General features: G+C 46.2%; 1 protein-coding gene across 1 annotated transcript in view; it reads left to right on the forward strand.

The window, feature by feature from the left end:
* ARSB (arylsulfatase B) overlaps positions 1 to 26,897 on the forward strand; it is a 167,307-nt gene that overhangs the window by 118,018 nt on the left and 22,392 nt on the right. The gene's annotated exons all lie outside the window — the stretch shown is intronic.

A 26,897-nucleotide genomic window follows, 5' to 3' on the forward strand; every position in this document is an offset into this window, starting at 1 on the left:
GATGCGTAATACATACATTTTATTTACAGAAAGTTGACGGTTGGATTTTGCTCCTTTCTTGGACAAGTTAGAATATAGTACCTGATTTCTAACTGGTAAAAACTAATGTTAAAAATTTTAATGTTAGAGACTGAGAAAAATCTAAACCTTTACCCTTTTCTAATTTCAACCATATTTTCAAATTTATATAAGGTTGTTTTTTCTCAATCTTTCCACAAATTATAAAAAGCAGCATTTCTTCTGCATTAAGCTCAAATGAATACACATTCTTCTAACATGAAAATATTGACAAGTATGGAAAGAGAGGCTCACACATCACCAGACACTTGGACGAACATGTGAGCAAATCTAAGAACTCCATGTTTTTCATAATTTGACATTTTCCCTTTAAAAAGCTCACTTTCCAAGCTGTTGATGGTTTGGCAGCCCCAAGGATGACATCAGCTCTTCCGTTGTGCATATCTGCTTTGTTTTAGATAACTCAATGGCTCTTCATCGAGTTTTGGTGATTAAGTTGAATTAAAAACCAACTGGGTTTAACAGCTGAACCAAACACATTCCTGACCTCAGGCCTGCTTTTCAGCACTCCTGAAAACTTATATTGCCCGTAGGATGCTTTATTTCTAGAAGCAGAAGGAAGCAAGTGAGAGAAAAATGCACTCTAGAGGTGCTAACCATAGCTGTCCAAATGCACGCTGTTTTCAGTGCAGGACTGCAGCTGTGCACGTGCCTTCACATCCTCTTTTCTCTGTCTTAACTCGACCCCAAATCAAGCGGATAAGAATCTTGGCATTATTTCCCCACTTCAGAAAAATTGCAGATAGTTACCTGAGCTCTAGCCTCTCTCACAGTCAGGGGCAGATTCTGACCGTCAATAAGGTGGTGATGAAAAGATCATACTAGAAATCAGGCTGTTAATCAGAAAAAAAAAAAGCGGTCTGTGAACAGTACTAACAACCTTCCTGCATCAGCTGGGAGCTCACCTGGGACCAGCAGGTGAAAACAGTTGCATTCCCAGAGTCTGGTCCACCCCCCTACTCTAAGCAATGCTTCTCAAACTTCAGTGAGCATGTGGATCACGTCATTCGGTTAGGCTGGGCTGGGGTCTGAATTCAGCATTTCTAACAGGCTCCCAGGTGGTCCCAGTGCTGCTGATTCTCTGACCACACTTTGAGTAGAAAGGACTTTCACCCAATTTGAAGCTCAAGATTTATACTTTAAAATATTTGCATGAATATTCTATTGAAGACTAAATATTTTTGTGAGATATGCAGTTAGAGACACAAGATCTTAAATTTCAGAACTGTTTTATAAGTGTTTATAATTTTCCCCCAAGTTCCTATTTAGGCTAGTTGGATGACAATTTACATTATCTTTCTCATCATCCAAATGCCAAATTGTTTTCTGATCCTAAAGTAATCTGGTGATTGATGAAAAAAATTCGAAATATATTCAAGCCAGCAAGGCGTGAAGAGTTTAGAGCTCATCTTGGAAGCTTGTTTCCTTTTTCCTTTGGTTTCTGGTGTTCTCATTCTGTCAACATTCAGAAAGAAAACCCAAGCTTCCAAAAGATGGCAGTGAACTGAGCACCTACCTCCCAGGAAGTGGTTCCCAAGTCAAGAATGAGCCACTTCTTCTCCCACCCAAATTCTCTGAGACCCTGCTTAGGTTATGGGGTCTGACTTCTTTCCAGTGCTTCCTCTGATCTGGCAGAGTACTGGCGATGGGTATAGGCAAACCTCAAAGAACCCGCAGAAAGACTAACCAGAGAAACTAGGTGACTAACAGCGCTACTTCTGTGTGGAAAGGAGGAACATTCCCCGTGCTCATGCTTATGTCAATGGCTGAGAGGTTACTCTGGCATGGGTTTGACTCCAAGAATCCACTTGGCTGGTCAGAGCAGTAGCTAGGACACCCATTGGTCAGTCACTGTCCCTGAGGGACACAGAGCATTCTCCCTTCTCAAAAATAAAAGCATAAGTATGACTACAATTTTAGAGAATCTGAAAAACAGATCTAGTCGCTTACCATATTCAGAGGGAAAATGGTAGGATTTGATGTTCCTTTATTGCAAAGAAGAAAACCTATTACTTCTTTTTTCTCTATGAACTGGTGCCTTTGTTTGGAACATCCTAAGAGGACTCAGTATATTTTTCCTTTAAAGTATTTAGAGATTATAAAGAAAACATTGTATCCAGTATTTAAGAGAAAAAAACACAGAATATAAAATTTTATATTCAATATCATCTCAGTTGTATAAAAAAATATAGTCATCAAAATAGGATTAGAAGGAATATACCAAAATGTTATGATGGGCCATTAGCTTTGGAGAGTGAGATTATGGATGGTTTTTATTATCTTTTTTATTCTGTTCTGTATAGGCCAGATTTTTTACAAGTTTGTGTTACTTTTGCAATGTATTAAAAAAAAAAAAAAAGAACAAAGAAAAAGAAAACGTAGTAACGCTGTGAAAGTCCCTGAGCCTGTATGCCCTCCCACCAAACGTGTCTAAATCTCTGTTCAGGAACTTGGGTCTGTGGTTAACTGTTTGATGTTGTTATGTGGGATAGATCTGTGTACTGCCTCGGTGACAGAAATAAATTAGAGTGTCTTGGTAAAGACCAAACTCATCAATTTTTCCAAAGTCTGTATTTGATTAATTCTGCAAAGGTCCAGGTCAAAGTTATTTCTCAAACCTTATTATTTTAATAAAGAAGCCCAAAGTTTCCAGATTTGTCAGGAAATCCATTATCACTGTAAAATAGCAAAAGGTCACAATCAAATAGCATATAAGAAAAATTTCTTTTTCTCAACAATTCATTACCCTTGCAGAACCAAGAGAAACCTCTGACATTTCAGATCCTTTTGCTTCAGGGGAAATAAATGTTCCATAGATCATGGAGAAAAATGACAAACAAATTAATAGAAAACAAATACACTTGCGCAGTCTGCCAGCCATGCCAGACCAAACACAAGTCAGAGTCCGCTTTTAATCTCAGGTCTTTCGAACTCTGAAGAGTGACACTTTCCATAATGGCATCAGCACCTTAGTTCCAGAAGGCTGTCCACGTACCAAAGAAACACAAATTAAAGAAACATGTGGTGGAAAAACAGAAATTCTATCATTTCATGCATATTTAACTGTAGTGGGAAAGTCATTGCTGGCAAAGCGTCATTGAAATCTTGAGCTAGTAAGTAGAAGCGTTCTAGAAGCTATTCATCCTCCTCTTCATAAGGCTTTTGTACAAAATTCTAGCTTGACTGAGTTCAGCAGTGTTCAGTTTTCCCACATCCTAAAAATTCCTTCCTTTAGTTCTGGCCACTTTCTCTTCATCTCTAAACTTTGTCAAGGAGTAATTTACGTGTGCTTTCTCCATGTCTTCAATTTCCATTCATTTACAAACTATTTAATTTTAACACCAAGGACATTTCCATTTTCATTTTTTTTAAACACAAGTAGTACAAATAAAGCCAAAATTCACTGTGAACCCCAGCCCCACTCCCCTCCCAGAGAGGACCACTGCTCACTGCTTTGCCCTTCTAGACCGCTGTAGAGGTACTTACTTATATAACGTGGATTTATGGAGCTGTATGTGTGTCTATAATACATTTTTCACGTAACTGGCATCATATAAAGTGTACTTTCTTTCCACATTCTTTTTTTACTCAATGATCTGCCTTGGAGATTTTTCTAAGTCAATACATATAGAGCAGTTATTCTCAACTGGGGCCCGTTTTGCAACCCCAGGGGACATTTGGCAATTTCTAAAGACATATTTGGTGGTCACAACCTGGGTGGGGGTGCTACTGGCAATAGTAGGTAGAGGCCAGGGATGCTGCTAAACACCCTCCGGTATACAGGACAGCCCCCATGACAAAGAATTATCTACCTAAAATGTCAATAATGCTGAGGTTGAGAAACCACGATATGGACCTACTTTATCCCTTTTACTGCTGTGTAGTGTTCTGTGTTTTATCCTGCCAGTCATGTAACAATGTACGTTGGAATGAACTTTTTAAAACCTGTCTGTTTGTGCCCATCAGTGAGTGTTTCCTCACATTTACTTTCCACCCAACTGCCATTTGCCTTCTTCCCCAATCTTCCCCTAGGTTACCAGTGGCCTCCTAATTTCCAAATCCCTTGGCTCCTTTTCAGGATGAGCCGACTTGGCCTCTCTGTGATGCTTGTCCGTGCTGTCACCCCTTCTCCTAGAAGTGCTTGGCCCCCGGCGCCAAGCCTCTGCCCTTACCTCTCTAGTTCTGTGGCCCCTTTCCACTCTCCAAGGCTGGCCACCACCATGTCCCTGGCTCCTGCTGTCCTCCAGGCACTCTGCTGGGCACTGGGGATATGCAGATGGACTGCGATGATGAAGGTCCTGTCCTGGAGACCCTCTGGTCTAGCAGACGTGTGCATACGTGAATTGCACAAAATGAAGCACGCTCCAGCAAGGGTGTATGCGAAGTTTGCAGAGGGACTGAGTGAATGATTAGAGTATAGAAGATTTTAAAGGACAATAGGAAATGTTTTTCCTTCATGGTTCAAAATTTGCTGCCTATTTTCTCTTCCTGACTACTTCCCACAACATACATTTAAAAAAATAAATCCAGAAAAATGCTTTCCTCACATTTTCCCACCACCACTCTTTTTTTCTGCTTTGAAACAGCAACTGCGTTGTTTCCCGTTTGCTCCACAGGGAGTGCACTTGGCCTCGGTGAGGGAGAGAAAAGATCTGGTTAGAGAAGCAACCTGCCAGCATCGAGGGCAGACACAAGGAGGGCCCTCCCTGCTCTCCATCTGGGGCTTCCTTCCCCTCCCCCTTCTTTTCAGCCTCCTGGGATGCTCACCTCCCTGCAGCCCCTCCCCCTGTGAGGGGCCTCCAGGAGTGGGCTGCGTGCAGGTGCTCCTGGCCCCGGTTTCCCAGGATCAAGGAACCTTAAGGCCCTCCCTGAAACCTGACAGCAAAGAAAAGCTCAACGATAAATCCAACTCAAGCTCAGATTAAACTCCTTAAACATGCACTGAGGGCTCTTGGGCAGGCCCTGGGAAGACACAGAGATGAAGAGGATGTGTCCCCTGCCCCAAGGAGCTGGAGGGAGCTGCGGGGCAGGGGGCTCATAGTAACTGTCACTGAGAATGCGAAGCAGAATAAGGTGAGCCCTAAAAAGAGGCTTGAGCAAAGTTGCTTAAGGAGAAAGAGGGGATTAGTTAAGATAGGGGATCAGGAAGGCACTTGAAAACCATTTCCCATCTCTCTTAGAAATAAGAGCAGCTTTGTGTGATGGGTTCTTTCAATTTAAATGCAAGGGAAGTGGGATTTCTGAAAGGAAGAACGAAGTGTTGAGAGAACCAGATTCTGCAGTGCCGTTCTACTGAGCGCCGTGGAGTTTGGGCAAGGCTCCGAACCGTAGATGTGGGAGTTTCATCTCAGACATTTATCTCAGGTCTCAATAAAAAGCATCCAGCACTGTGGCTGTCTCCATCCCAAATGCTCAGAGTCTGAGCAGCTTGGTTGTATGTCAAGGATCTTAATTTGACTCCTTTCTGTTCAAGTCCATTTTATGCAAGTCCCATTATCTATTTATTTATTTATTTTTGAGGAAGATTAGCCCTGAGCTAACATCTGCTGCCAATCCTCGTCTTTTTTGCTGAGGAAGATTGGCCCTGAGCTAACATCTGTGCCCATCTTCCTCTATGTGTAAGACACCTGCCACAGCATGGCTTGATAATCGGTGTGTAGGTCCATGCTTGGGATCGAAATTGGTGAACCCTGGGCCCCTGAAGTGGAAACTGCAAACTTAAATTTGCCACCGGGCTGGGTCCCCTCATTATCGGTTTCTTAAAGGCACACCCACTGATTGCTCCGGATCTGTGTGTAGATGTTCAGTAGGGCCTATATTTATATTTCTAATTGCCTATGTTGAAGCCAGGTGGGGTCCTGGGACCACAGAGGCTTTTACCATAAAATACAAGCCGTGCCAGACAGATGGCAGAGAGGAGGCTCTGACGGGTGTGTGGGGTTGGGAAGGGCAGCACAAGTCGGGGAGAATGAAGCAGTTGGTTGAATGGGTCAGCGAGCAAGGATAACAATAATACTAACTGTAGCTCTTGTTTCTTTTTGGTCTGCTAATGCCCATTCTTTCTCTCTCCAAGTGGAGAACTGAGTGAACTAGAGTCGGGAGGCAGGTAAAGTGCTGCTGCACACGTTCCCAGAGGGCCGCTGGGTTCATTTCCTATTGCTGTGAAACAAATTACCGCAAACTTTGCAGCTGGAAGTAACACCCATTTCTTATCACAGTTCTCGAGGCTGAAGGTCTGGGTGGGCCCGCTGCATTCTCCACACGGGCTCTCCGAGGCTGCAGTCAAGGTGTCAGCCAGGCCCAGCTCTCACCTGGCAGTACTGGGGAATAATCTGCTTCCCGCCTTGTTCGGGTGGTTGGCAGGATTCAGTCGCTTGTGGCTGTAGGACTGAGATCCCTGTTGTGTCTGAGGGACCGCTCCCAGCTGCTAGAGGCTGTTCTCAGGTGCTTGTCCTGTGATGCCCTCCATCTCAAAGCCTGCAACAGGAGAGCCTTCCTCCTGTCGAATCCCTCTCACGCCTGGAATCTCTCTGACTTCTCTTCTGCTATGAGCTGGAGACAACTCTGTTTTTAAAAAGCTCATGATTAGGTTGAGCCATCCAGATACCCTCCCTATCTTGAGGTCACTGATTAGTAACCTTCGTCACATCTGCAGAGTCCCTTTTGCCACGTAAGTCGCACAGTCACGGAAGTAACTCTAGGAGGCAAAGGCCATTGGACCTAGATTTTGGCCAGCCACAGCTGCCCAGGGTGTGGTTCCATCTGACCTTGAAATGACACCTAGAGATCCAAGGCCTATGGTCCAGAAAACTGACTGAGGGTGGGGGTGGTGGGGATGGAGAGTGACACAAGGAAGGGAAATGTTCTCCCCAAGCAAAACAGAGAAGGACCTTTGGAGGCAGAGTCAGATGAGGGAGCTAAGGAATTAAGTTCCTTTCATCAATAAGCATTCTGTGAGAAGCTTCTTTGCTAGGCCGAGTAAGCATTAGAATAACAAAGGAGAACAAGGAGGTTCCTGCCCTTTCGCAGTTCAGTCTGGTGAGATGGTATTTCCTGGATTGCAAATACTCTCCTGATTGAATTTGTACCCTGAGAAATCTGTGTATCTTCCAGAAAATAATTGTATGTATTTTACAGACTGGCTGGAGTGCCTGCTGTCATTGCAGCTGCCACCAGCTTTCTACTGAAGAAGGTGACTCAAGCCATAGAAGCAAGGACTTCAGAACCAGGGTTGCAGTTCTGAAAGGGGCCCTCAAGGCCTCTGGGGGTCCAGCAGGAATGGCAGCAAGGGCAGGGACCAGGAACCTCACATTATAGGAAAAGTGCCTTCATGGAGAAAGAAGGGGCCTCAGGAGGCCGCCTTGCTCAGACCAACCACTAACCCAACGATGGATCATCCCTTATATAGTTTCAAAACATCTCCAGAGACGAGAATTCCTCAGTCTCCCTCATAGTCCAGAGTTCTTTATTTTACCTTTTGCCCAAATGTAAATCCTTTTCCCTTTGTTTATTCCTTTGTGGAAATAAAAGGCAAGTCCTTCACACTCATCTCACAATAATACTTCGCATGCAGCTTTCTTCTGAGCATTCAAATGAATGATGTTTGGAACTTTTTTTATTTCTCAGTAGCATCTGGGCCTAAGGAAAAAAAGAGTAACATCAGAGATCTGGAAAAGGCATCTTCGGGAAAATACGGGAGCAAGGATAGTAGGCTCAGATGCTTCTTTCCACCTTTTCTGTCAGGCTGCCGTACAGTTTTGCAGGTTGCTAACTACACAAGGCCACAGCCTGTCCTCCATTTGCCAAAGTCATGCTTCCTGGCACAGAAAGAGTGTCTTGTTCTAATTTGAATAAGGTACTCTGTAACCTTGTGGGGCCCTGCTCTTTGTGCCTGCTCTCTCCTTTTCTTGAACCTGTGAGTCAAAATGCAATGGTTGAAAAGCAATCCATCTCTTAGATAAAAAGTGGAGAAGGAGCAACAGAGACAAGGAAAGCCAAGAAAAGGATTCTTGGGGAAAGCCAATAGGGAAGGGCAGAGGGGGGAGGAGATGGCCGTGGGACTTCTGATTAGGAGTTCAGGGGAGGTGGTGGGCCCTATTCAGCAGCCAGGAGACTAGAAAATAAGCATCCTCTTTGAAGTAACACTTCGTGTACAGTTGACTTCATGAGAAGATAATCGGGTCGTGATTAAACTTGTAGACGTAAGAGTAAGTGAGTCTAACACCTTTAACTTTGCACGTGGTTTTTTGTTTTGTCTGTTGTTATTTTGCTTTGGTTTGGGTTGGGTGTTTTTGTGTGCCTGTATGTATTCAACAGGTACTCTTGATGCTGACTGTTCACAGCCCCCGTAGGTCTTGTGTATAGTCCTTGTATATCGTGGTTCTCAGTCTCTGCTGCTGGATTTTGATCAAACTGCCGGGCAGTTCTAATGATCCGAGGTCACACTTTGAGGAAGGTTGCTGTAGGGACAGAAAGCATATAACTCAGAGATCCTTGTCCTCAAAGAATGTATGAATGAATCGGGGAAGTAAAATCTAGACATATTTCAAAATAATTGATAATACACGACAGTGGATGCTGAAGAGCTAAATGAGTAGTCGAGAAAATAAAGAATAGATGAGATCTACGTGGAGAGAGGAAGAGTATTCCTAAATAGAGGTCTCACAAGATTTCAGAAAGAGATTGGCTTTTAACTGGGCTTTTCAAAGAAGGGAGAGGGCATTTCAGGTGGGGGAGAATGTGTGAATGAAGGCACGGGGGCCTCAGGTGATGGTAGACAGCTCAAAGCAACTTCGGGGGACATAACTGGTATCTCCTCATTGCTTCATGGATGATCCCTCTCGGCCCACAACCTTGTTCTTCTTCCTTATTATGTTGCTTTTAAGAATATTTCATAAGAGATTGCACATGTACAGGTAAAAAGAGGTTGATCACCGTTAAAATCTATGCACTGAGTTATGTATAATTTCAGCCTGGTTTGTTTAAGTGTGTATACTGTTGAAAAACTATATAGACTCCAAGTGGCCTCTGGTGATTAAATTCAGATGCCAGAGCCTTTCATTAGCAACGAACATTTTCCTTTTCAGCATACTTTTTTGCTCTGTATATTTTCCCTCAGACATGGCAGGCCTTCAGACATCTCAAACTATACTGCCAATCATTGAGATCAAGGAAGTGGTCACAAAATTAAAAGTGAAGACACTCTATCAACGTTGTGCAATGTGAAGCCTTTGTTTATTTGTATAACCCATATTTGGAGCTCGTTCTTTTTAAATGGGTTACTATCTGAGTGTTTTTATTGGAGAGTGTTTGATACTTGTGTTTTATAATTCTTTTTTTCCCCACTCGAGCAATTTTGAATATGAGAATACAGTTTCAGAAAATACATTTAGTAAAATCAGAAGAAAACGAAGAGAAACGCTCTCTTTTGCTGATACTCATAATAAATACAAAATGAGAAAAGTAGAGATTTGTATAGTACTGCGTGACTCTGTTATTCACAGTACAAATTACTGCCGTGGTTTTTAAGTGATAAATAAACATGGTGTGGCTTCCGGTGGAGACTGTATCTAAAGTTTGATTTGTATAACTGCATGAATAGAAACACTGTCCATGGAAATATATTTATTTATTCCTTCTGTGTACACTCATGATTTGTGAACTTTTTGATCACCATCATCAATTATGATGATACTCGTGTGTGCCCAGGACAGTTCTGAGCCCTCTAATCTGCATCTAATGTGTGTATGTGTGTGTGTGTGTATTTGAACAGAATGTTTCTGTGACTTGGTTTCTGTAATGTGACCATATCAAATATTTGGGGTTATTTCAATCATATTAGCATTCATTTCTACCATATCGATCTTGACTGTTGCATCGCCATTCCCAGTCGATTACGTATATATGTGTTTTTCACATGGATCAGATTTGAAGTTTCCTTGAACAGCTTTCCTGGTCTGGTTCAGACTCATTGCTCGTCAAGGACTTCGGTCATTCTTCTCCTCCCCTCCCTACCGTAAACCCGCTTCTCTCAGGCTGTCCCTCTGAGGGACACTGTGTTCCCTCCTGCCTCAGTGCCTACATGCTGCTTGAGCTTCTGGTGAGCTTCCCAGGTCATAGCAGACAGCCGAGCGCTGGCCTGCTGCTCTGTAAGTACTGACCCGTGTCACGAGTGGGGCCACCTTTGAGCATTTCCTATTTCCAGGTTGGTTTGCTTATGGGTCCCACTATGCAGACGCGTCCATCTGACCCTGGTATACTCTTTCTGCTTACAGGACAGGGCGCTTTTTCTAATTACTTGAACAGTCAAGCTGTTCTGAATTCACATCTTCCAGGCAGCAATTTGCCAAAAATTCTGGATATTTAATCTCTGGTGCAGGGTTACTTCAGTTGGCAGATTATCCTTCCAGTTTAAAAAAAAAAAATGTGGATGAAATGTGCACTCTGTTAAGTTTCTCATCTGCATTCATAATTAGTATTTTCCACATAGTACATTTCTGCTTTTTTTTATTGAGTTTTTAGGGACAAAGTACAGTCAAGATTCTGTATTCATTGCTTCACACAATCTATGGTTCCTGAGATAACTATATAATTCTGAATGTTGATACACCCATAAGGGAGTTTGCTTTTCCCTCTCACACATCTGTTTTGCTTTATGCAAGAGAAATTTCTCATGCCAGAATGGCTTTCAGTGGATATAGGCAATCTGCTTTATGTTGAACCTCTGCAATTCACAGATGCAAATGTTTAAAAAGCAGTGAGGTTAACATGGTTATTTCTTCATCTGAAACGTCCCCAGCCACTACTTTCTTCCTTTAAAAAAAAAAAAAAAGAATCTTATTGTGTTATAAATCCATTGTGTATAATCCTTATAGCCTTGCATCATAATTCTCATATCAGAACTGAATTAACTCTTTAGTGGGCTCCTAGGATGAATTTCAGCATCCTACTAGTTTTATTGCTAGTTTGATTGTGTCAAAATCTTGATGGATTTTAGGTTCTCGGGGGGAATGAAGGAGCAGTTTCTCTACCCAAAACAGAATCTCACTAACCGAAACGAACAGCACCCCCCCAAAAGTTCCAGCCTATCAGTATGTGCCCTCAACTATTTAATCAACAAATATTTCTGAGCACCCGTTGTTTCACTCTGCTAGGAAATGTGAGCAAGGTAAGAATAATATATGGCTGCTAACCCCCGAAAATGGGCAGTTTGGTTGGACAGATGGAGCCCAAAATAACAATAGGATGGCAGTGTGTGGCATCAAATGGTGCCTCTGCTCTTGCTGCCCCCACAAGAAGGGAGAGCCCTCAGCCATCACACCCATGGCTCCAGACATCTTTTTCAAATTTTAAATTTAATCCAACACTTTAAGACCTGGATTTTCCACAGAAGTTCCGCTAACTTTTCTTGTATAGCTAAGTTGTTACGTTGTGTAAAGCCGGCTGTGTAGCAAGAAGTTCAACTCTGTTAACAATACCAGGTCACAGAGTCAGGGCCTTTGAGAGTTTGCAGAAATCCGACCACCGTCGTTTTCTGACACAGCTGAACGGGAGTCGGTGGTTGAAACGTTCCTGAAACTCCCAAAGCGCCGGAGAGACGAGCGCGGAGGCTGGTGGCAGAGGTTTAAGCTCGTCCCCAGTGGCACTCCCCATCGGTAGAAGGAGGGCCTTGTATTTTCTGAAAACGCAGCCCAAGTACAAACTCAAAAGCCATTCAATGCTGACTACAGTTTCGTGATTGGAGGGGCGGCCCTGCTGGTGTCTAGAATGAGAACTGTGTAGTGTGTCCCCAGAAAATGAGCTCTCCTGGCAGAAAGAGACACAAGCCACCCCCCGGCCAAACTGCCTGTCAGCAGAACGTGCTCTGCTTCCTGACACGGGATGGAGCTCTCCAAGTTCCCTCCACCATCTCTCTCCAGAGCAAATGAGAAACAAACAGCTCCTGGGCCCCGCCTTGCTTTCCCGTAAAGCAGGAGGAGGTTTCACTCCGCTGCTTCTCCCTGTCTGCTCGCACCTGAGTTCTCCCTGGACTGCTGGTGCCAGCGGTCCCAGAAATTCATGGCATCAGAGAGCTGGTTTGGGACATGAATTTAATCGCTCCCATTCGTATTTCCTGTCCTGTCCTCTCTGCCTAGCAGGCTCTGTCCCTGTCTGTTCCCAAAAGAGAAAGGACGGTCCTAATCTGAGCACCTGAGGAAAAGACAAATTAACATTCTGCTTGGTGGGGAGACCTGAGGGGGGCAGGGAGGCACACCGCGGGTGACAGAAGTTTGAGGAGTGACTAGACATTAGAAGAGCGAAGCTCACTGAGGATGAGCTGGGAGCGGCGCCTTTTCTTCTGGGACAGCAGATGGGCCACGTGCTGCTGCATCAAGGGGCCCAGTGAGGTGCTCACCACGCTGGGCCACCAGACTGAGGTTCACGGAACCAGAGGGCCCAGCGATGGGTCCTGCTTATTTAGTCTACACCTTCTGCCAACATTCAGCTGCCACCGATTCCTCTCTGCGGCTGGTGGGGTCCCAGGGTCAGCCAGAGTCACAGAGCCAGGCCAGCAGACATGTAGCTTGAGAAGTGCATCAATGGGATGGGGTCCAGGGCCAGGCCTGCAGGCCTGCTGTGGGGAGAGCATGGCAGTCCCCGGGTCTAAAGGGGAGGTTGCCAGGACTGGTTATCAGAGCAGGAGCATGGCGGGGTGGGGGTGGTGACAGGTAGCGAGTGTGGCCAGATACCGTGTCCCAGACAGCTTCAGAGTTGCTTCCGCCTGGTGTCAGGCTGGGTCCCGGGCTCCTGCCACACTCAGCCGACCGCGGCAGGGATGTCCCAGCTCCAGCGGCAGGGCAAGAAGTGCTGTTGGCTCTGGGAGCTGAGCCAGACCTGACAGCCTCTGTCCTTCTCCCCAAACATGCTCTGGACCATCTGCCTCCTTGTTTGTTCCTCACTCCTCCCAGCTCCTCCATGGGACTGGCCCTTGGTGTGGACATGGGAGAGAGTCACCTGCAATGTGTGCCGAAAGGTCTGTCACCAGATCCTTTCCCTGCTGGCTGGAGTGGGGCCTGAATCCTCGCCGCGAGAGCCACTTGCCTGCTTAGCATCCCTCATTGGGCCCCCAGTGAGCTCCAGAATAGAGGTGGACTCCAGGACATACCATAGAGACCCTATCCAGGCCAGGCCCAGCTACGGGGTCCAGCCCATTTCCTGAACCTCCCTCTCACTGGCTCTCATGCTCTGCAATGCTGTATTCTTCCTGTTCCCCCAAATATGCCACATTTTCCTGCCTCCATGCTTTTCCTCATGCTGTTCCTTATATCTTGACTGCCCTTTCTTGCCTTTTTCTTCCTGGTAAAATCTGGCCTTTGAAGTCCAGTTCAAACGTCACCTTCCTTGGTAAGGCCTTCCCAGCCGGCACCACCACCACCTCTCCAGACGGAATTAAGTACTAATTGGTGCCCACTCAGCATTTTACATACACCTCTAGCCTGCTATTATGACAGGCTTATTCATGCACATTCTTTGTTAGATTCTCAACCTTTCAAAGACAGGGACCTGGACATCTGTCCGCTTAACTTCGCAGCCCTCCCAGCACAGTGCTTGGAACCTGGTTTGTAATTTAAGCGTGTCTGTACTGCAGCCCCGTTGCTAAGATGGGAGCTGTCAACGCTAACTAAGATGGTAGCTCTGACTAATTGAGAAATTCAGCAGCAGGCAAAAGGACTCGCTCTGGCTTATTGATGGCTGTCTGTGTGCTGCCCACCTCATCCACATCCAACAGAACCGTTCGCCAGGACACTGTGGGCCCGAGCAGGAGGGCCGAGGGGGCCATCCCCGTTCCCTCCAGTGACACTGCAGACAGCCGATGGATCTGAGTGCTCTCCTGTCCTGAAGGCCAGGGGTAAGATTGGTCCCTCGTGGCCTTCAGAAGTATTTGGCTTTCTGAAGCTGCCTGTGGCTGCGGAAATCAGGGAAATGCTTTAATGGGAGTGCTTCTCCGTGCTGGGCATTGTAAAGGCAACATGAAATGAATCTCACTCCACCCAGGACAGGATGTGCTCTGCAAGCATGCTGGGCTGCCCTGAGCCAGCTACGTGCCCTGGGACGGCATCCTCCCAGCCATTCAGGAGGTGATCAGGCCTTGTCAGGAAGGTGTCTTAAAAACTGTGAGGAGGCAGACATTTGAACACTAACTGGATGTTCTAGTCTGTTCAGGCTGCTGTAACAAAATACTACAATCTGGGTGGCTTATAATAACAACGGAAATTTATTTCTCAGTTCTGGAAGCTGGAAGTCCAAGATCAGGGCACCAGCGCGCTCAGGGCCTGGTGAGGGCCGCTTCCTGGTTCACAGCTGGCCTCTTCCAGCTGTGTCTTCACATGGCGGGAGGGCAAGGGAGCTCTCTGGAGCCTCTTTTGTAAAGTCCTGTCCCGTTCACCAGGGCTCCACCTCATGACTTCAGCACCTCCCAAAGGCCCCCCCTGCTAAAACTTACCTTTTGGGGTTGGGATTTCAACATATGGATTTGGGGGCACAAGCATTCAGGCCACAGCATGGGTATGAGAAGCTATTAGGGAATTATTGTTAGTGTTGTAGGAGACACTCTTCATCTCTGCTCATTAAATCACTGTGAATGTGATAACAGTACTATAACTATGGGTTTGTTAAAGACTTCTTGTCTTTTAGAGATGCACACTGAAATATTTGCAGGTGAAATCTTCTGGTGCCTGGGATTTGCTCTGAAACAATGTGTGGAGGAGGGACAGGCAGGTAAAGCTAGAGAAGATCGGCCCCAGTGGGTAATTGCTGGACTTGGGTGTTGGGTTCCTTCGTGTTCATTATACTGTTCAGTCTATTTTTTTGTATGCTTGAAATTTTTCTTAATAAGGTGTTTTTTTAAGTATGTTAGAATGCAGGTGGAAATAAGGTTCTTTTGTTCTTATCCTCTCAATTCTTAGATTTGCTTTGTTACCTTTCCTTGCCCCCCTCAGGTCTCCCCTGAGGATCTCCGAGTTAGGGAAAAGGGTCCAAATCACGGGCATCTCCGGGCTCTCAGCACCTCCTTAAGAGGCTTCCCTTCAGGCTCCTCACATATGTTTAAAGGGCTTTGAAAATAAGGGGTGCCTCCTCCAGGGGTTCAGGCAGGGTGGGGGACAGCTTGGAGTCCTGGAAGGCAGGTCTGCCCTCCCAACCCTGGGCTTCAGCTCCTGGAGGTCGCCTCACCCCAGGGAGGAGTCACTGCCTTCTTGATGATAGGTTATAGAAGAGAAACGTGCCATTTCACTGTGCCTGTTTCCCAGGGGAGCTGGCAGAGGCACATTTTAAAAGAAAGACAGTCTCGTGGGACTATTTGGAAGCCAATTGATGAGGATGTGTTAGCTGCTAGAGCCTGGGGACCACCAGCCAATGAGGAACACACAGGGTGGAGGGTGGGCTCAGCACTGCAATATTTGATCTCTCAGATCTTTCTGTTTTACCTTCTCCACAGACTGGATGCTCTGAAGTCCATTAGCTTAATGTTTGCCAGAGTAGATTTTCATTGGCCTCATTTCCCCCTCCCTCTCGTTTCCAAAACATGCCCCCACCCCGCCACACTCCACCATGGAATGCTCTGTGTTCACTTTCCTGTCCTCAGCCACCTCCCATCTTCGTGGCCCAGCTTCCTGCCTGTGCTGACCACAGCCATGGTTGCAAGGGAAGAGAAAGAATAGCTATTTGGGGGTGACAAGGAGTGGAGGCGTGAGCGTGGCTGTGTGCGCCAGCTGGTGAAGTCTTCAAGGGAACGATTAAGACAGAGTTTCGGGGGATGCCTCTCTGAGTTGGCGTCTCGTCTAGCTTTCTATCCATCTTCCATTTTTTTTAGTGGTGTGACTTGGAGGAAGCTTGCAAAGCCATCCATATCACATTCCAGATGCTGTAGAGCTGTGGGTGATGGTGAATACCTGGACGACTAGGTCAGGATGCAGGAGAAGTCGATGGCTGAGAATAATGAGGCGAATCTAGCAGGTTGGGATGTAGTGGGGGATAATGGAGAGCTGTGCTTGGGGCTATCCACAGAGCAGGGGAAGGAGGAATGGCTGCCTGGGAGCTTAATATGAGGCATCAGTATGATGGGGCTGCACAGACCTACAAACAAATTTTTAAAAGTCCGGTTGCATGCATAAAAGAGATTGAAAGCATCAATACTGTGATGTTTCCAGAGGAGGAGGGCTGCTATTTTGTTTCCTCTGAGCTTCTGAAGAGGACCATCTAATAAACGATCACAGTTAGTGTGAAGGTATTATTATTTCTCTGATAGTGCTTGATGCTCTGTGTTGCCTGCAGAAGATGATCTCTAGTGATCTTGCTTATTAACAGTCTCATGACATCCTTCAGATACAAAGTTGTGGTGTATGCAGGGGACACTGTGACTCTGTCACTGTTGTTTATTTCCTGTGAGTTCTGCTGTTATCATCCCCTTGAAGTTCCTCAGTTACACAGTAGGGTGGGAGAGAGGAGGACAAGGCCAGAGTCGATTTTCTTTTTTCTTTTTTTTTTTTTTTGAGGAAGATTAGCCCTGAGCTAACATCTGCTGCCAATCCTCCTCTTTTTGCTGAGGAAGGCTGGCCCTGAGCTAATACCCGTGCCCATCTTCCTCCACTTTATATGTGGCATGGCTTGCCAAGCGGTGCCATGTGTGCACCCGGGGTCCCAACCTGCGAACCCCAAGCTGCTGAAGTGGAATGTGCACACTTAACTGCTGCGCCACCAGGCCAGCCCCCAGGCAGATTTTCTACTAACAATAACAATAAAGGCCACCATCTTTTGTGCCAAGCGCTGGCCCAGCACTGTGCATTCGTTGGCCCATTTAATCTTCACAGAAACCCCAGGAAGGTAGGTGGTAGTATTACTCCTATTTTATAGATCAGTAAAGTAAGTCTTAGAAAATTAAGTAATTTGCTCAAGGCCACATAGCTAGAAAATGCTGCCACTTTCTGGGATTCAGGTTCCTGTCTCGCCAATCCAGGCTCTTCGTGCCCATCCAGTGCCACCCTTCCACAACAGTGGAGAACTGTTCTCTTGACATGCTCTTTGTGGGGCTCAGCCCCGCGGCCAGTACTGCAGGCATCAGGTCAGGGCATGAACAGGTGCCAGAGCCGTAGAGCCGGGCGGTGCTCCATCAGTGGTGACCAAAAGTTTATAATTCGTTTCAAATGGACATTCCAGCTCACCCAGCTGTTTTCCTGACCAGAGGACAGAGACATGTTGACCATACGTTTATCCTCATATATTATCATTCCTTCTCTTTCCTGTTTCCTCTTCTGGTCAAGGTCAGAGAGAACCAGAAAAATCTGCTAAGAGGAGTGAATTTTGCTTTCTCAAAAGTAGTTCTTGCTGCCATGGGAAGCAGAGGAAAAGTTTGCATCAGCTTCTTCCTTCCAGGGTGAAGATGGATAGAGGGAAAATAATTAGAAAGGTAATTAATGAATAGAAACAAGAAGACATTTTTCTTCTTAATAACCTCATTTTGTTCTCCTTCTAATTTTATTAAATCTTCATCACATACCTGGTATAAAATCACCGATTAAAATGTAGCTTCCAGTCATGCAACATTCGCTGCCTGTGGGCTTTGCTGACTTAGTTCTGTTGGGACGTGTCACTGATGTGTGGGATTCTCCCCACGGGTAAGTGGTGAGTGCAGGAGGTAGCTCAGGACACAGGCAGACTTGATGCGACTGGAGGATTGCGTCTGGTGCTGGTTCGTGACTTGGCAGTTATCAGGGAAAGGCTGCGGTATTTTCAGCTGTCCATTTGTAAGGCAATTTATCGTTCGGTCGGGGTTCTCTCACTCTCCAGCGTGCTTCCTTTCAGTAAACGTACGAGGAGCTTCCTGTTTCTGAGAAACTGTCTGTGTGTCGTTCTCACAAAACCCTGGACGCCGATGCTGAGACTCCAGCAATGGTCCCAGTCGGCAGATGAGGACAAAAACCAGTCACTCGACAGATAATTATGGGGCTCTTACTGAGCTAAATACTAAGCAATTTGAAAGGAACTTGAAAGTGTAGTCCCTGCCCTCAAGCGGCCTTGACTTTATGGGAAGCTTGACCTAGAACTTTGAGGACACATGGAACACCCGGCAGGACTGTCCTGGTTGCCTCGGTGCACAACTGCGAGAGCTGCTGGCCTGAGACGGGGACTTGTGAGCGAGCTGGGAGATGGGAGACAGGCAGGCAGCTCTAGCCAGTCCTTGGGGACCAGAAGGGCTGTCCCTCCTGGGCCCTTGGCATCTGTGAAAGTTGGAGCTACCCACTCTTGTCTCCTCTCCAGGATTCACTCTTTGAAAGCATTTGGGTAATTACAGCTTCTATACCTGCCTTTGGCTATTAGTTTTAGTCTATTAATTGTCTGCCATGTCAACAGATTTCCCCGTCCCTCTGTGCTCTTGCCCTCTTCCTCCCAGTGGCTCTGTTACCCTGCCTGATAAGTCAGAATAGTTCCATGGTTTCCATTTCTTCTGTGTCATATGATAACTGGGCAGTTGCCAACCTTCCTCTCTAACTTACCCTCTACTTTCTTCCTTAAGAGAAGCTTATGTAATTACATTGACCAAGTCCTCTAACCCCAGTGGTAGGTGGGTTTGGTGGGGGTGGCAAAGCAAGGAAGGAAGAATGAACTCGTTTTGATTTTAAAAATTCTCCCTGAAAAAAAAAAAATCCTATCATATCATAATGGATCATAACTCATTAAATAAAATGAGTTCAAATAAAAGAAAAAAAATTCTCCCTGAGCTGGAGTGAAACACTCTTTTTCTTTTCATTCCACATTTTGGTTACATCTGCATCAGCAATTACTAATCCTTAGAGAGAATCTCTCCCCTGGTATTTTCGGTTTCTTTTCACAGGAGTCTAACTCTGTGTATATCTTGTATGAGCTCCTTGAAACTAAAGGGCATTTCTTTTCTATCTCAGAACATTAATGGCTAAAGAGTCTGAGAGCCGCTCGGGCCCGCTGCTTCTACTCCTGACTCACCAGGACTGCCAGGTGCCCTGTCTGGTTCTGCCCGTTGCCCTCAGAGCAAGGGCTCTGAAACACTGAACAGGCCCTTCATGAGACCCAGAGCTCCTTGCCTGCAGGAACTAGCGCTGCAGCATGGTTCCCAGCGCATAGTAGGTGCTCAAGAAATAATCACTGAGGGGACTAGAACCAGTTCCTAGTATGGCACCGGGCACAGAGTAGATGCCCAATAAATATTTGTTGAAATCACGAGTAAATTACTGTATTCTATCGGGGAAGGATTCCAGTCTTCATAGAGCTCGCATCATTGGAACCTCTGGAAGGGATTCAGGCTGGATAAAGTCAGAGACAGCCATCGCAGGGAAGCAGAGGGCTGGTCCGAGCCCTCCAGTCGAGGAGACCAGACTGTTTCTGTGGGAACTTGGATGCTCGGACCTCATGGAAGCTTGCAAGAGTGGAGTAGGGTGGTGCAAATCCAGGGCTTTCTCTGCTCCCTTTGGCACTCGTGCAGCAGCTCACACTTTGCTGTGCCAGGCCCCAGCCTCAGTGGCTTTAACAGCCCAGTAATTATCTCCTGATCAAGGGAAGCAGGGATGTGTGTGAAAATCACTTTTTAGTAGCAAATAATTGTTTTGGAAAAGCCCCAGTAAGCTGCCGGCTTTCTCTCAAGTGTTCAAAGGATGCCAGAGGACTGACAGGCTAATGTAATCGTATTAACACGAGTGTCCCCAGTGCAGAGGGAAATAGATTGTGGTGAATTGTCAGTTTCAGAGCAGGAGCCCCAGCTCCAACGTGCAAGTGAGAACACTCTCCCTGAGAGCAGGAGAGTCACACAGCAGGGAGGAAAAACACTTCTCTCAGGTCCCAGGATGCCTGCTCCGGACTTCTCAGAGGAAGCCTCTTTACCTGCTCCAGATAAGTGTTTCAGTCTCAGGAGAGCAAATACCACCAAATAAGGACCCAGCCGTCCCTTCCTCATGCTTGCAAACAGTCCTCCTTCTCTTGGACCGTTCAGGAGAGAAGATGCTGTGCTAAGATCTTAGGAGACATCAGTTCATTTAAGTCCATCACAAGAACTTCATGAGACACCCTTGCATCCAGCAATAGGACCAGAGGTTTATCTGGCCACAGACTTAAAATTATATTCCCTCTCAGCTATCAATGCAAACAGAGGAGACACACTTTTCAGTATGACCTAACACAGAGCCAGATATCTGACCAGAAACTCTGCCTTGGACGCCAACCAGCTGGGTCAGGGAACCTAACTTCAATTTCCTCATCTGTGCAAAGGGGAGCTCAGGCTACAGATGTCTAAGGCCCCTCGGGGGCTCTAGCATTCTTCATCCTGTAATAACTATCTCCTTGATTATCCCAGTGTCCTTTCTCTAAACCTTATTCTTCCACGATGACCCTGTCTGTGGGTGTGAAATTCAGATGTCGGTGCTACACTCAAGTGCGTTTCCCATGGTCGTGTCTCAGGCTCTCCTCTCTCCATCTGTCCCTGCTTAGGTCACTCTCAAGGCTAACCAAGCCTTGATCTAGTTCATTCACTCATTCAATAATGTTTATCAGACAGCTACATAGTGCTAGGTGCTGGGTGTACAGTACACTGGTGGACAAAATAGTCATGACCTCAGCCTTTTTTGCATCATGCACTTTTATAGGGAGACATAGTAAAGAAAGAAAGAAATATATGATTACAAATTGTACGGGTTGTGAAAGGTTAACAGGGGTGAACTTATTTTCACTTGGGAGGTCAAAAAAGCCTGCTCTGAGGAAGTGTTATTTGACCTGAGACCTGGAAAACAGGTGAGTCAGGCCAAGAACTGTAGAAAGTGCTTGACAGGGAAGGCAGAGCAAATGCAAAGACCGCTGCAGCAGGGAAGGGCCATTGGGACGAAAAGAGTGTAGTGTGTCCAGAGAACTGAAAGAAACCCATGAGGCTGGCACATACTAAGTGAGGGGAGTGGTGTGAGATGAGACTGGATGGGGGATGGATTCATTAAGATAATGCTGGCTGCTGGAACAAACAAGAACTGTGTGATCATCCAAACAATATGGACATTTCTTGTTCATGTAAAGTACAAAATGGATATTCCTGAGCAACAGATGGCTCTCTTCCAAATGGTGTCTTGAGGACCACAGCTTCTTCCGTCTTGCAGCTCTGCTGTTTTCAATGAACTGCTGAGGCCGGCATGCTGGTCTGTGTGGAAGGCCGTGCATCAGAGGGTTTTCCGGGCCCAGGCCCACCTGGGAGTTGTGCTCCCAGTCCATTCACATTCCACTGGCACATCCTTACTGCAAGGGAGGCCAGGAAACGTGGTCCGATGGTGATTCCAGGAAGGAGACAGGACAGAGGGTGCAGGCCCTGTGGGCCACGTTGCAGAGTTCAGGCTTTATTCTTGGTGCAGTGAGGGTGCATCATCACGTCCAGACCTGCATGTTCTATTGCTCGTGTCACACAGTGTGTCTAAACCAATTTCATCATCCCCTTCGAAGAGCAACATCTCCCTTCAGTGTTTTCTTCTTTCAGTGATGCCATTCCAGACCTCACAATTGTTCTTCCCTGTTCCATTGGTCATCTAGACTCAACTTCTACCTCCCAGGCCTAGACTGCTTCAATATGTGACCAGTGAGGCTCTCTGATTGGTTTCTTGGTCTCTGATATAGAACGCTGATTTACATGTTTGCAACAGAGGACACCCCCTCCTGGTGACAGTTATTCCTAGCTGTGAGGTTCTCGCAGTGTCAAGTCATCTTGGAAGCTTAATAATTAGATCCTAGTGAGCATGGAGATAAATCTTTCTAAGATGTGCCTTTCATCCCTGCTCAGAAAAATGTTACTGGTTTCCAATTATGTACTGAAAAAAGTCCAAGCTTCTGTAGTTCAGGGGAACTGACTCAAAGCCTCCTTTCCAACTGTCCTTGCCCTTTCCCCTTCCAGCCAGACAGGGTGCACCACTGTCCCCCAGAGTCAATGCACATCCTCAAAAAAAGGAATTAATTAATTAATGCTTTTCTGTAATTCCTGTGACACGTTGTGTACAGTTCCTTCAACATAGGAGATACTCAAAACATTCCTTTTGATTTCTTGTAGTTGTTATTGTTTCAATATATGATCCCTTCTGAAATGCAAGGCTTTAGTCAGTCAGTTAAGGGAGAAGTGCTTTTTCTGGGAGTTCCAGCCCCAAAGGGAGACCCTTGAGCAAAATATTTGATGGGGAGCCCAGCCTGTAAGTCACTCTCCAGCTCTCTGTAGGCAGCTTCCTACTTTGCATCTTCTGCCCGTTCAGGAGACCAACTCTGGGTTTGTCATGGAGTGTTCAGTTAGAGACTCCCACCTTCCTGTTTACAATGCTCCTTTACCCAGAAAAAGGTTGCTGGTGATAGGCGTGTTGCCCTGCGGGGTCTGTCTTTTAAATTTTCCATGTGATCAAGAGTTTACACGTGACAAATGAACTAGAGCCAGAGCATCAGAGCAAACGAGCATATTTTCAGAATTTACCCTGACTCTGGGATTTTGGTCACCGAGAGCACCATCCTCTAGTGAGATGAGCCTCCAAGATGAGAGGAGGCCCCTCCATTCCGTTTCCAAATCTGCCTGATTCTCAACATTCTTCTTTGAGTCAGATGGAAAATTCAGTTCTTTCTTGTTTTTCTCCCCATCTTAATTGGTTTTCCATATGCAGGTCTCAGAAGTGGGGTTTAGCTTATACATCATCCCTTAATGCGAGCAGGCTCCCACTGCCTTCGGGGGAGGAGAAGAGCTGGGGAGTGATGTTTGGAGTGAAGTGCCTCCCACCTGCGTTGGGCTTCAAAACGACAGGGCAAAATGACTGCTAGGGAGAGAGGGTCTCTCCAGACTGGGATGGCCAGCACAGATTCTGAGGCCACCCCTTCTGTGAGTCATTTCGTGAATGTGTGTGGGGCACCTGACAGCCGGCATTCCCCAGGAAGCCCTTTTGGGATTATGGATGTGACAGTTAACACAGGGCTTTTAGGGAGAGGACCAAGACTTCAGGAATCTAGGGATGTCTGTCTGCTGGATGTCATAATCAAGCTGCCAAATTCAAACCAGCATCTACAAATCCAAGACCATTTAAGGTGGGGGCTCTCTGGAACTGAACCTTTTCAAGTCGCTCTGAAGAGTTGGTGGCACCTCTGTAACATGTCGTTTTCTCTCAGTCTGTTGTAGAGCAGACACCATCTTTGCTCACTGTCTCAGATGTGTTCCAGTTTTCCTTGGAAAGAGACTGTGTTCCAAATTCTGGTTCATGTGAGACCCTGATAGTCTCAAAATTTGAAACATCCTTAGTTTCATCTTGGCTACTGCCAAGAACTAGGATAGGCTAGAAAGCATTGTCTCAAATTTTTGCTTTTTTATCTTTGGCAACAAGCCCCTCGTGGCCCTCAGTTAGTGATTATAGGGTTGGTGTGACATGCAGGGTTTGGGCCATGGCATAGCACTGCTGTGGAGGGCTGTCCTTGGGAGAGAGCCCGCCAGCTGCAGTTTCCTGCATTGTAATTGTTGCCACTGCTGCCCCGGTGTGAGACCCTGGGGTCAGGAAGGGCACATCACCCACCTTCCCAGAGAGGCCAGGCCTGCCCAACAGCCGTCACTGACTGACTCTGCAGGCAGGGCCCCCTTTCCAAATTAAGTATGAAATTAGCATTATTTCATCCTTATCCAAAAATGTGCTCAGAGCCCAGCCACGTCTTTCCTGCACACTGGAATATGAATGCGCGACTCAGGAAGAGCATGGCCTTCAGCAAGGCGTTTTGGACCATGACGCTTTGTGGTTGGGATTTCACTAAATGCCATGTTGGGGGGCGGCGAGTCTTTCTTCTTTCATCCCTAGCCAGAGAACAGACGACTCAGCCTGGTTCATGCTCATCATCTTAATCACAGGCTGAAGATGAATATTTTGGGTTAGTTTCCCTTTTTTTTATGTACACAATGCCTATTTATAACTATTTGCTGACGGACTCTACCAATTACTTGAAAAACTTGTATTTAGAGAGAGACAGACTGAAAATGTGAATTCAGTGGAGAGCCACGGTTCTGCATTAGATTAGCCTGTTGTGTGGCAGGATCAAAATGGAGACAGTGGTTGGCACGTGAACGATGATATCAGAACTGGAAATGGTCACTGTTCGACTTTAATTGGAGGATGATTGAAGAAAATACACACTCTTCTGTCGATCTTATCTTTGTTATCACAAATCCACTGGACCCCTGGTTCTTGTTTATTGGGGACATGATATGTTACAAGCCCAGTGAAATTGCTTTCCCCACAGCCATCAGTGACGACCTGTTTGCCAAAGCCAGCACTCACCTTCCCTGGTTTCTCGTGCTTTCTGTCTTTGGCAGTAACCATTTTCTCCATGCACTATTTCCCCTGGCTCCTGAGGCATTCTGCTAGTCTAACTCCTCCTCCTCCATCCTTTGGAAGCTCCTTCCCCTCTGCTTTGCCTTTCACATGTTGGTTCTCTCTGGAGTTCCAGCCTCTGCCCCTTTCTCTTCTCAGTCCATGTGTTTCTGTTACTTTAACTGTCACAGGAAGATGTGGAGATAAGGCACCGGCTTGGGAGTCTAGATTGCCTGTGTCCACTTGCCTGTGCGCATTGGACATCAGAGATAGCTGCCTGTAGAAGCCATCTCAGGGGCAGTCACATATACAGGATTTCTCTGACTTATGTTCCTGCTCTTCACCCTGGGCACAGGCTGAAAAAAAGCAAGGTGGCTCATGGGGGCAGCAGAAAAGTGATGGAGCCAGAGCGAGTTCTTCAACTATTGTCGATGGAGGCGAGGGGAGAGGCAAGCTGAAGCAGTTGAACCTGTGTTGATGGTCAAGGCCAGAAACAAGGGATGGATGTCAGATTCCCTATCTGCAAATGCAGGATTGAAGCATGACGGGAGGAACAAAGTGTGATGAGGCAAGAAGGCTGGGTGCTGGCCACAGTTTAGCTGGGTTAGAGGCCTGGGGACTGGACAGGCAGAGCAGTCTGGATAGGAGATAAAAGTTTGAAGTATGGAATACACAGGGGAATGTTAAGCATTGAACCTTGGGGAATAAAAACATTTAAGAGATGAACATAGAAAGAAAAAAAAGCAAAGGAGGCTGAAAAACAGTATCAGGCAGAAATAATAACTAACCCTGTTGGAGCATTTTCTCTGTGCCAGGCAAGTGTCATGCTATCTTTACCCGTCACGTGCATCCGGTCCCTTAGGGCCTGGCTCAATGAGCACCACCTTCCTGGATCCTCCGAGGCAGTTAGGAGCTCCTCTGGAGTCGCCTAGCACTTTGTGCATTTTAGTCTCTCAGTCAACAAATGTTTATTCCACTATTTTAGAGTTTATGGTGGTGTTTTTTTTTTTAAAGATTGGCACCTGGGCTCACATCTGTTGCCAGTCTTTTTTTTCTTCTTCTTCTTCTCCCCAAAGCCCCCCAGTCCATAGTTGTATATTCTAGTTGTGAGTGCCTCTGGCTGTGCTATGTGGGATGCCGCCCCAGCATGGCCTGATGAGCAGTGCCATGTCTGCACCCAGGATCCGAACTGACAAAACCCCAGGCCGCTGAAGCAGAGCACGCGAACTTAACCACTCAGCCACGGGGCCGACCCCAAGTTTATGGTGTTTTAATGAAATTATTTTATTATTACCTGCTATACTCCAGGTAATAATATTCATTCTGAAGATTTAGTATCTAAGCATGTAGAGTGATCAACAAAATAATTATTTGCTTAATAGGCAAATGAAGGAGTAATATAAAATACGATATTATTCAAGATTCAGTCTGAACCAAAGTATGAGAAGATCTCTCATCAACCCATTTCAGACATAAATTACTTAGTTTACTAGGATGTTCATGAGTTGAGGATTCTCTGAATGGCTGTTTTCTGTTTTAGTTTACACTGCTCGGTGGATGCTGTTGGCTAATGTCAGACATTAACCAACTGTTGACGTTTTCCTGTAACACAGGCATGTTCTCTGAATACTGATTATGCACAATTCAATAATGATTAACACTTGAACTCTGTCTAGGCTGAGCAAGCCACATCAAAGCTCTTTTTTCACTAGGACTTTTAAAATATCAAATGTGGACTGAATGAGTAGGTGCCAGAGAAACGTTGTAACTGAAAATCGTAGACCAAGATTGATTTGAAATGTCATGTGGAGTGCACGTAAAAAAATTATGAGCATTTTGATTCTTCCCTTGTAGGTCATAAATAAAGTCTGTAACATTCCTCCTCACCTTTTTCTGATTAGCTTTATGTCTGGCATCTTTTTCCCGACACTCCCATTTCGTATTGTGAGGATTCTGCCAGGGAGAGACAGGGTTCTAAATAAGTAGCAAGGGAGTAACACAGAACTTGCAGCGGTCAGGGTTAAGTCCAGAAATAAGGGGCAGGTGAGTTGGGTGGAGACTTTGTAGTGGTGTTGAGGCCTCCCTGTTCACCCTTCTCCAGAGTGCCTACCAGCAGAGCTGCACAGGCCCCAAGGGGTAGGGCTGGCCCTGAAAGCCAAAGGGTATGTGGCCCCCTGTAGCCCAGACCCTCACACCAGCTCCACTGTCCCCCAGTGCTGACGTGGCTCCCCAGACCCCTCTCTCCCCGCACCTGTGCCTCATGGGTCCATCCAGCAGAATGCTGGGGTCCTTGCAACCCAAGGGGTCCTCTGGGGACTGCTGATGGTGAACCCAGCTGGAGGTTGGTTAGCTCTGCTTTTAGCTGTTTGATGTACTGGGAGCTGCATAGAGTTTGTTTGGAGGGAAAAGCTGGGTTAAGACTTTTACAAGAGTAGTAGAGGCTGCTGCTGACAATGGTGATTTCACGTC

The sequence above is a fragment of the Equus caballus genome, chromosome 14 (genome assembly GCF_041296265.1).
Source record: "Equus caballus isolate H_3958 breed thoroughbred chromosome 14, TB-T2T, whole genome shotgun sequence".
NCBI classification, from domain to species: domain Eukaryota; kingdom Metazoa; phylum Chordata; class Mammalia; order Perissodactyla; family Equidae; genus Equus; species Equus caballus.